We start from the raw sequence: 10,000 nt of genomic DNA, 5'->3' as shown, positions 1-10,000 counted from the left end.
GAATCGAGCCCGGTGTTTTCGTGCGTGTAACAGGGCGGGCGTTTGGACCCGGTTGTCCGGGAGCGGGTCCCCAACGGCGGGAGATTGCCTGGGTTTGGCCGGCCGGCAGTCGAACGCCTTTGGCTCCGGACTCCCGTGTCCGATTTCGGTCAGGGAGGGCTGGTTGGAAAGCCCCGACGCTGGCGCACACTATATTATCGGCCTGGGCCCCGGCAAGTTCGGGAAAGTGTCGCAGTCCCGTTCCGGCGGCCGCCCCGTCGGTCAGCGGCAGCTTATCGCGGATAACTTCGGGACGGAAAGTCCGATCCGGTCGGGGTGAACTGCGACTGAACGGGGTGGCGGGGCCGCACAGACCAGTAGCGGGCTTGTGTAGCTGCCTCTTGGCCCGGCCGAGGTACAGCCGTTGGCTGGAGACCGCTTTCCGACTGCTGAGCCGGTGCCGCGGGGACCCACCTTGACGCGCCGGCTGTCCGAGCAAGCCAGGGGCAAGGGGCATCCAGTGGTACCAGAAGGGAGTCGGTCCGACACCGGGAAGTCGGGTGCCCGTCGCTCCGAATCGAGCCCGGGGTTTTCGTGCGTGTAACAGGGCGGGCGTTTGGACCCGGTTGTCCGGGAGCGGGTCCGCAACGGCGGGAGATTGCCTGGGTTTGGCCGGCCGGCAGTCGAACGCCTTTCGCTCCGGACTCCCGTGTCCGATTTCGGTCAGGGAGGGCTCGTTGGAAAGCCCCGGCGCTGGCGCACACTATATTATCGGCCTGGACCCCGGCAAGTTCGGGAAAGTGTCGCAGTCCCGTAGCGGCTGCCGCCCCGTCGGTCAGCGGCAGCTTATCGGGGATAACTTCGGGACGGAAAGTCCGATCCGGTTGGGGTGAACTGCGACTGAACGGGGTGGGGGGGCCGCACAGACCAGTAGCGGGCTTGTGCAGCTGCCGCTTGGCCCGGCCGAGGTACAGCCGTTGGCTGGAGACCGCTTTCCGACTGCTGAGCCGGAGCCGCGGGGGCCCACCTTGACGCGCCGGCTGTACTAGCAAGCCAGGGGCAAGGGGCATCCAGTGGTACCGGAACGGAGTCGGTCCGACACCGGGAAGCCGGGTGCCCGTCGCTCCGAATCGAGCCCGGTGTTTTCGTGCGTGTAACAGGGCGGGCGTTTGGACCCGGTTGTCCGGGAGCGGGTCCGCAACGGCGGGAGGTTGCCTGTGTTTGGCCGGCCGGCAGTCGAACGCCTTTGGCTCCGGACTCCCGTGTCCGATTTCGGTCAGGGAGGGCTCGTTGGAAAGCCCCGGCGCTGGCGCACACTATATTATCGGCCTGGACCCCGGCAAGTTCGGGAAAGTGTCGCAGTCCCGTAGCGGCTGCCGCCCCGTCGGTCAGCGGCAGCTTATCGGGGATAACTTCGGGACGGAAAGTCCGATCCGGTTGGGGTGAACTGCTACTGAACGGGGTGGGGGGGCCGCACAGACCAGTAGCGGGCTTGTGCAGCTGCCGCTTGGCCCGGCCGAGGTACAGCCGTTGGCTGGAGACCGCTTTCCGACTGCTGAGCCGGAGCCGCGGGGGCCCACCTTGACGCGCCGGCTGTCCTAGCAAGCCAGGGGCAAGGGGCATCCAGTGGTACCGGAACGGAGTCGGTCCGACACCGGGAAGCCGGGTGCCCGTCGCTCCGAATCGAGCCCGGTGTTTTCGTGCGTGTAACAGGGCGGGCGTTTGGACCCGGTTGTCCGGGAGCGGGTCCGCAACGGCGGGAGGTTGCCTGAGTTTGGCCGGCCGGCAGTCGAACGCCTTTGGCTCCGGACTCCCGTGTCCGATTTCGGTCAGGGAGGGCTCATTGGAAAGCCCCGGCGCTGGCGCACACTATATTATCGGCCTGGACCCCGGCAAGTTCGGGAAAGTGTCGCAGTCCCGTACCGGCTGCCGCCCCGTCGGTCAGCGGCAGCTTATCGGGGATAACTTCGGGAAGGAAAGTCCGATCCGGTCGGGGTCAACTTCCACTGAACGGGGTGGCGGGGCCGCACAGACCAGTAGCGGGCTTGTGTAGCTGCCCCTTTCCCCGGCCGAGGTACAGCCGTTGGCTGGAGACCGCTTTCCGACTGCTGAGCCGGAGCCGCGGGGGCCCACCTTGACGCGCCGGCTGTCCTAGCAAGCCAGGGGCAAGGGGCATCCAAGGGTACCGGAACGGAGTCGGTCCGACACCGGGAAGCCGGGTGCCCGTCGCTCCGAATCGAGCCCGGTGTTTTCGTGCGTGTAACGAGGCGGGCGTTTGGACCCGGTTGTCCTGGAGCGGGTCCGCAACGGCGGGGGATTGCCTGTGTTTGGCCGGCCGGCAGTCGAACGCCTATCGCTCTGGACTCCCGTGTCCGATTTCGGTCAGGGAGGGCTCGTTGGAAAGCCCCGGCGCTGGCGCACACTATATTATCGGCCTGGACCCCGGCAAGTTCGGCAAAGTGTCGCCATCCCGCAGCGGCTGACGGGCCGCCGGTGAGCGGCAGCTTATCGGGCATAACTTCGGGAGGGAAAGTCCGATCCGGTCCGGATCAACGGCAGCCGAACGGGGTGGCGGGCCCGCACAGACCAGTGCCTGGCTTGTGTAGCTGCCCCTTTCCCCGGCCGAGGTACAGCCGTTGGCTGGAGACCACTTTCCGACCACTGAGACGGCGGGGCGGGGGGCGGCCTGCACGCGCCGGCTGCCAGAGCAAGCCAGGGGCAAGGGGCATCCAACGGTATCTGAACGGAGTCGGTCCGACACCGGGAAGCCGGGTGCCCGTCGCTCCGAATCGAGCCTGGGGTGTACGTGTGTTTAACAAGGCGGGCGTTTGGACCCGGTTGCCCGGCACCAGTCGAACGCCTGTCGCTCCCGACTCCCGTGTCCGATTTCGTTCGGGGATGGCTCGTTGGAAAGCCCCGGCTCCGGCGCACACTATATTGCCGAAGTGGCCCCGGGCGAGTTCGGGAAAGTGTCGCCGTCCCGCAGCGGCTGACGGGCCGTCGGTCAGCGGCAGCTTATCGGGGATAACTTCGGGAAGGAAAGTCCGATCCGGTCGGGGACAACGGCAGCTGAACGGGGTGGCGGGGCCGCACAGAGCAGTGCCTCGCTTGTGTAGCTGCCTCTTTCCGCGGCCGAGGTACAGCCGTTGGCTGGAGACCGCTTTCCGACCACTGAGACGGCGGGGCAGGGGGCGGCCTGCACGCGCCGGCTGCCAGAGCAAGCCAGGGGCAAGGGGCATCCAGCGGTATCTGAACGGAGTCGGTCCGACACCGAGAAGCCGGGTGCCCGTCGCTCCGAAGCGAGACCGGGGTTTTTCGTGTGTAACGTGGCGGGCCTTTGGACCCGGTTGGCCGGGCGGCAGTGGAACACACACAGACACTCGCATACACTGAGAGAGACAGAGAGAAGATAGAGATACACAGAGTGAGAAAGACAAAGTCAACTCAGTAACTGAAATGTGAAAACTGACAACTGGGAAACCAAAAGTCAGAGTGGCAAATGATGAACCAAGGTGGCAAATGATTAACTGAAAACTTGTCATTCACATTTGGGACGGAATTCACGATGGGAATGTATTCGGCCGCCTTACCGGGGCTTGGGGGTGCTGCTTTCCCGCTTGTGGAACCGAGTTGGGGTCGTCAAATGGCCTGGTGCATTGTTTGAAACACTGGTTAATGAGTTGTCAAGGTCGGAAATCATAGAACATAAGAGCAGCTCATTAACTGAAATTTTGAACATCGACAACTGGTTAACCAAAAGCCAGAGCGACAAATGATTAACCAAAGGGCCAACTCATTAACTGAAATTTCAAAGAGGCAACTCATTAACTGAAATTTTGAACATCGACAACTGGTTAACCAAAAGCCAGAGCGACAAATGATTAACCAAGGAGGCAACTCATTAACTGAATTTCGAACATCGACAACTGGTTAACCAAATGTCAGAGCGACAAATGATTAACCAAGGAGGCAACTCAATAACTGAATTTCGAACATCGACAACTGGTTAACCAAGAGTCAGGGCGACAAATGATTAACCAAGGAGGCAACTCATTAACTGAATTTCGAACATCGACAACTGGGTAACCAAAAGACACAGGGACAAATGAGTAACCAAAGGGCCAACTCATTAACTGAAATTTCAAAGAGGCAACTCATTAACTGAAATTTTGAACATCGACAACTGGATAACCAAATGTCAGAGCGACAAATGATTAACCAAGGAGGCAACTGATTAACTGAAAACTTGTCATTCACATTTGGGACGGAATTCACGATGGGAATGTATTCGGCCCCCTTACCGGGCCTTGGGGTGCTGCTTTCCCGCTTGTGGAACCGAGTTGGGGTCGTCAAATGGCCTGGTGCATTGTTTGAAACACTGGTTAATGAGTTGTCAAGGTCGGAAATCATAGAACATAAGAGCAGCTCATTAACTGAAATTTTGAACATCGACAACTGGTTAACCAAAAGCCAGAGCGACAAATGATTAACCAAGGAGGCAACTCAGTAACTGAATTTCGAACATCGACAACTGGTTAACCAAAAGACACAGGGACAAATGAGTAACCAAAGGGCCAACTCATTAACTGAAATTTCAAAGAGGCAACTCATTAACTGAAATTTTGAACATCGACAACTGGTTAACCAAAAGCCAGAGCGACAAATGATTAACCAAGGAGGCAACTCATTAACTGAATTTCGAACATCGACAACTGGTTAACCAAATGTCAGAGCGACAAATGATTAACCAAGGAGGCAACTCATTAACTGAATTTCGAACATCGACAACTGGTTAACCAAAAGACACAGGGACAAATGAGTAACCAAAGGGCCAACTCATTAACTGAAATTTCAAAGAGGCAACTCATTAACTGAAATTTTGAACATCGACAACTGGTTAACCAAAAGCCAGAGCGACAAATGATTAACCAAGGAGGCAACTCATTAACTGAATTTCGAACATCGACAACTGGATAACCAAAAGACACAGGGACAAATGAGTAACCAAAGGGCCAACTCATTAACTGAAATTTCAAAGAGGCAACTCATTAACTGAAATTTTGAACATCGACAACTGGTTAACCAAAAGCCAGAGCGACAAATGATTAACCAAGGAGGCAACTCATAAACTGAATTTCGAACATCGACAACTGGGTAACCAAAAGACACAGGGACAAATGAGTAACCAAAGGGCCAACTCATTAACTGAAATTTCAAAGAGGCTACTCATTAACTGAAATTTGAACATCGACAACTGGTTAACCAAATGTCAGAGCGACAAATGAGTAACCAAGCAGGCAACTGATTAACTGAAAACTTGTCTTTCACATTTGGGACGGAATTCACGATGGGAATGTATTCGGCCCCCTTACCGGGCCTTGGGGTGCTGCTTTCCCGCTTGTGGAACCGAGTTGGGGTCGTCAAATGGCCTGGTGCATTGTTTGAAACACTGGTTACTGAGTTGTCAAGGTAGGAAATCATAGAACATAAGAGCAGCTCATTAACTGAAATTTTGAACATCGACAACTGGTTAACCAAAAGCCAGAGCGACAAATGATTAACCAAGGAGGCAACTCATTAACTGAATTTCGAACATCGACAACTGGTTAACCAAAAGACACAGGGACAAATGAGTAACCAAAGGGCCAACTCATTAACTGAAATTTCAAAGAGGCAACTCATTAACTGAAATTTTGAACATCGACAACTGGTTAACCAAAAGCCAGAGCGACAAATGATTAACCAAGGAGGCAACTCATAAACTGAATTTCGAACATCGACAACTGGGTAACCAAAAGACACAGGGACAAATGAGTAACCAAAGGGCCAACTCATTAACTGAAATTTCAAAGAGGCTACTCATTAACTGAAATTTGAACATCGACAACTGGTTAACCAAATGTCAGAGCGACAAATGAGTAACCAAGCAGGCAACTGATTAACTGAAAACTTGTCTTTCACATTTGGGACGGAATTCACGATGGGAATGTATTCGGCCCCCTTACCGGGCCTTGGGGTGCTGCTTTCCCGCTTGTGGAACCGAGTTGGGGTCGTCAAATGGCCTGGTGCATTGTTTGAAACACTGGTTAATGAGTTGTCAAGGTCGGAAATCATAGAACATAAGAGCAGCTCATTAACTGAAATTTTGAACATCGACAACTGGTTAACCAAAAGCCAGAGCGACAAATGATTAACCAAGGAGGCAACTCATTAACTGAATTTCGAACATCGACAACTGGTTAACCAAAAGACACAGGGACAAATGAGTCACCAAAGGGCCAACTCATTAACTGAAATTTCAAAGAGGCAACTCATTAACTGAAATTTTGAACATCGACAACTGGTTAACCAAAAGCCAGAGCGACAAATGAGTAACCAAGGAGGCAACTCATAAACTGAATTTCGAACATCGACAACTGGGTAACCAAAAGACACAGGGACAAATGAGTAACCAAAGGGCCAACTCATTAACTGAAATTTCAAAGAGGCTACTCATTAACTGAAATTTGAACATCGACAACTGGTTAACCAAATGTCAGAGCGACAAATGAGTAACCAAGCAGGCAACTGATTAACTGAAAACTTGTCTTTCACATTTGGGACGGAATTCACGATGGGAATGTATTCGGCCCCCTTACCGGGCCTTGGGGTGCTGCTTTCCCGCTTGTGGAACCGAGTTGGGGTCGTCAAATGGCCTGGTGCATTGTTTGAAACACTGGTTAATGAGTTGTCAAGGTCGGAAATCATAGAACATAAGAGCAGCTCATTAACTGAAATTTTGAACATCGACAACTGGTTAACCAAAAGCCAGAGCGACAAATGATTAACCAAGGAGGCAACTCATTAACTGAATTTCGAACATCGACAACTGGTTAACCAAAAGACACAGGGACAAATGAGTCACCAAAGGGCCAACTCATTAACTGAAATTTCAAAGAGGCAACTCAATAACTGAAATTTTGAACATCGACAACTGGTTAACCAAAAGCCAGAGCGACAAATGATTAACCAAGGAGGCAACTCATTAACTGAATTTCGAACATCGACAACTGGTTAACCAAATGTCAGAGCGACAAATGATTAACCAAGGAGGCAACTCATTAACTGAATTTCGAACATCGACAACTGGTTAACCAAGAGTCAGGGCGACAAATGATTAACCAAGGAGGCAACTCATTAACTGAATTTCGAACATCGACAACTGGGTAACCAAAAGACACAGGGACAAATGAGTAACCAAAGGGCCAACTCATTAACTGAAATTTCAAAGAGGCAACTCATTAACTGAAATTTTGAACATCGACAACTGGTTAACCAAATGTCAGAGCGACAAATGAGTAACCAAGCAGGCAACTGATTAACTGAAAACTTGTCATTCACATTTGGGACGGAATTCACGATGGGAATGTATTCGGCCCCCTTACCGGGCCTTGGGGTGCTGCTTTCCCGCTTGTGGAACCGAGTTGGGGTCGTCAAATGGCCTGGTGCATTGTTTGAAACACTGGTTAATGAGTTGTCAAGGTCGGAAATCATAGAACATAAGAGCAGCTCATTAACTGAAATTTTGAACATCGACAACTGGTTAACCAAAAGCCAGAGCGACAAATGATTAACCAAGGAGGCAACTCATTAACTGAATTTCGAACATCGACAACTGGTTAACCAAAAGACACAGGGACAAATGAGTAACCAAAGGGCCAACTCATTAACTGAAATTTCAAAGAGGCAACTCATTAACTGAAATTTTGAACATCGACAACTGGCTAACCAAAAGCCAGAGCGACAAATGATTAACCAAGGAGGCAACTCACTAACTGAATTTCGAACATCGACAACTGGTTAACCAAAAGACACAGGGACAAATGAGTAACCAAAGGGCCAACTCATTAACTGAAATTTCAAAGAGGCAACTCATTAACTGAAATTTTGAACATCGACAACTGGTAAACCAAAAGCCAGAGCGACAAATGATTAACCAAGGAGGCAACTCATTAACTGAATTTCGAACATCGACAACTGGTTAACCAAGAGTCAGAGCGACAAATGATTAACCAAGGAGGCAACTCATTAACTGAATTTCGAACATCGACAACTGGGTAACCAAAAGACACAGGGACAAATGAGTAACCAAAGGGCCAACTCATTAACTGAAATTTCAAAGAGGCTACTCATTAACTGAAATTTGAACATCGACAACTGGTTAACCAAATGTCAGAGCGACAAATGAGTAACCAAGCAGGCAACTGATTAACTGAAAACTTGTCATTCACATTTGGGACGGAATTCACGATGGGAATGTATTCGGCCCCCTTACCGGGCCTTGGGGTGCTGCTTTCCCGCTTGTGGAACCGAGTTGGGGTCGTCAAATGGCCTGGTGCATTGTTTGAAACACTGGTTAATGAGTTGTCAAGGTAGGAAATCATAGAACATAAGAGCAGCTCATTAACTGAAATTTTGAACATCGACAACTGGTTAACCAAGAGTCAGAGCGACAAATGATTAACCAAGGAGGCAACTCATTAACTGAATTTCGAACATCGACAACTGGTTAACCAAAAGACACAGGGACAAATGAGTAACCAAAGGGCCAACTCATTAACTGAAATTTCAAAGAGGCAACTCATTAACTGTAATTTTGAACATCGACAACTGGTTAACCAAAAGCCAGAGCGACAAATGAGTAACCAAGGAGGCAACTCATTAACTGAATTTCGAACATCGACAACTGGTTAACCAAAAGACACAGGGACAAATGAGTAACCAAAGGGCCAACTCATTAACTGAAATTTCAAAGAGGCAACTCATTAACTGAATTTCGAACATCGACAACTGGTTAACCAAATGTCAGAGCGACAAATGATTAACCAAGCAGGCAACTGAGTAACTGAAATTTTAAAATTGACAACTGGATAACCAAAAGTGGGAACTCATGCTTCGGACGGGCTTACATACGGCAGGCTGACGCCCGGCAGAGGCCCGGGCTTCGCCTCCCTTGCGTAAGCGACCGTCTCCGAATCGATTAAAGGCGTAAAATCGGAGTTCAGAGCGGGAAAATTTTTTCCCGAAAACGGCCGGAAAAAAAAAATGTCTCCTTTTCCGCCGAGCAGGGTGGCATTCGAACGGGCACGGGAAGCCGCGTCTAACGGTGTAAAAACGGCTTGGCTCCGACGCGGGAGTGCGGAGATATGGCCGTTCAAAGTTGTACTGGAAGTCCGGAAGGAGAAAAATTTGACTGCCTGTAGCCGAAAAAAGTTCCAGCGGTCGGTCACAAAAGTCAAATCCGTCCCGCTGATTTGACACTTGTCATTTCTGGCAGGGGGGATTGGCGGGGTACCTGGAGAATGGTAGGAGGTGGTTTTTCGAGACTTTATCTGTTTTCCAGATTACTGTCTAGGGCCTCCAGGTCTGCAGAGACCGACCCGGGCTGCCGTCCAACCGACTTTTAACCCTTTTTGGGTGGAAATTTATTTCCATTTTTAACCAATTTTCGGGTTTTTGGTCGGGCTTAAAAACGGCAGCCTGACGCCCGGCAGAGGCCGGGGCTTCGGCTCCCTTGCGTAAGGGACCGTATACGAAACGATTAAAGCCGAAAAATCCGAGTTCAGAGCGGGAATTTTTTTTCCCGAAATCGGCCGAAAAATAAAAAAATTCTCCTTTTCCGCCGAGCAGGGCGGCATTCGAACGGGCACGGGAAGCCGCGTCTAACGGTGTAAAAACGGCTTGGCTCCGACGCGGGAGTGCGGAGATATGGCCGTTCAAAGTTGTACTGGAAGTCCGGAAGGAGAAAAATTTGACTGCCTGTAGCCGAAAAAAGTTCCAGCGGTCGGTCACAAAAGTCAAATCCGTCCCGCTGATTTGACACTTGTCATTTCTGGCAGGGGGGATTGGCGGGGTACCTGGAGAATGGTAGGAGGTGGTTTCTCGAGACTTTGTCTGTTTTCCAGATTACTGTCTAGGGCCTCCAGGTCTGCAGAGACCGACCAGGGCTGCCGTCCAACCGACTTTTAACCCTTTTTGGGTG

This window comes from Somniosus microcephalus, unplaced genomic scaffold, assembly GCF_052327205.1.
Source record: "Somniosus microcephalus isolate GS21.2 unplaced genomic scaffold, FLI_Smic_1.0 scaffold1486, whole genome shotgun sequence".
In the NCBI taxonomy this organism is placed as follows: Eukaryota; Metazoa; Chordata; class Chondrichthyes; order Squaliformes; family Somniosidae; genus Somniosus; species Somniosus microcephalus.
This window is presented reverse-complemented; position numbering follows the sequence as displayed.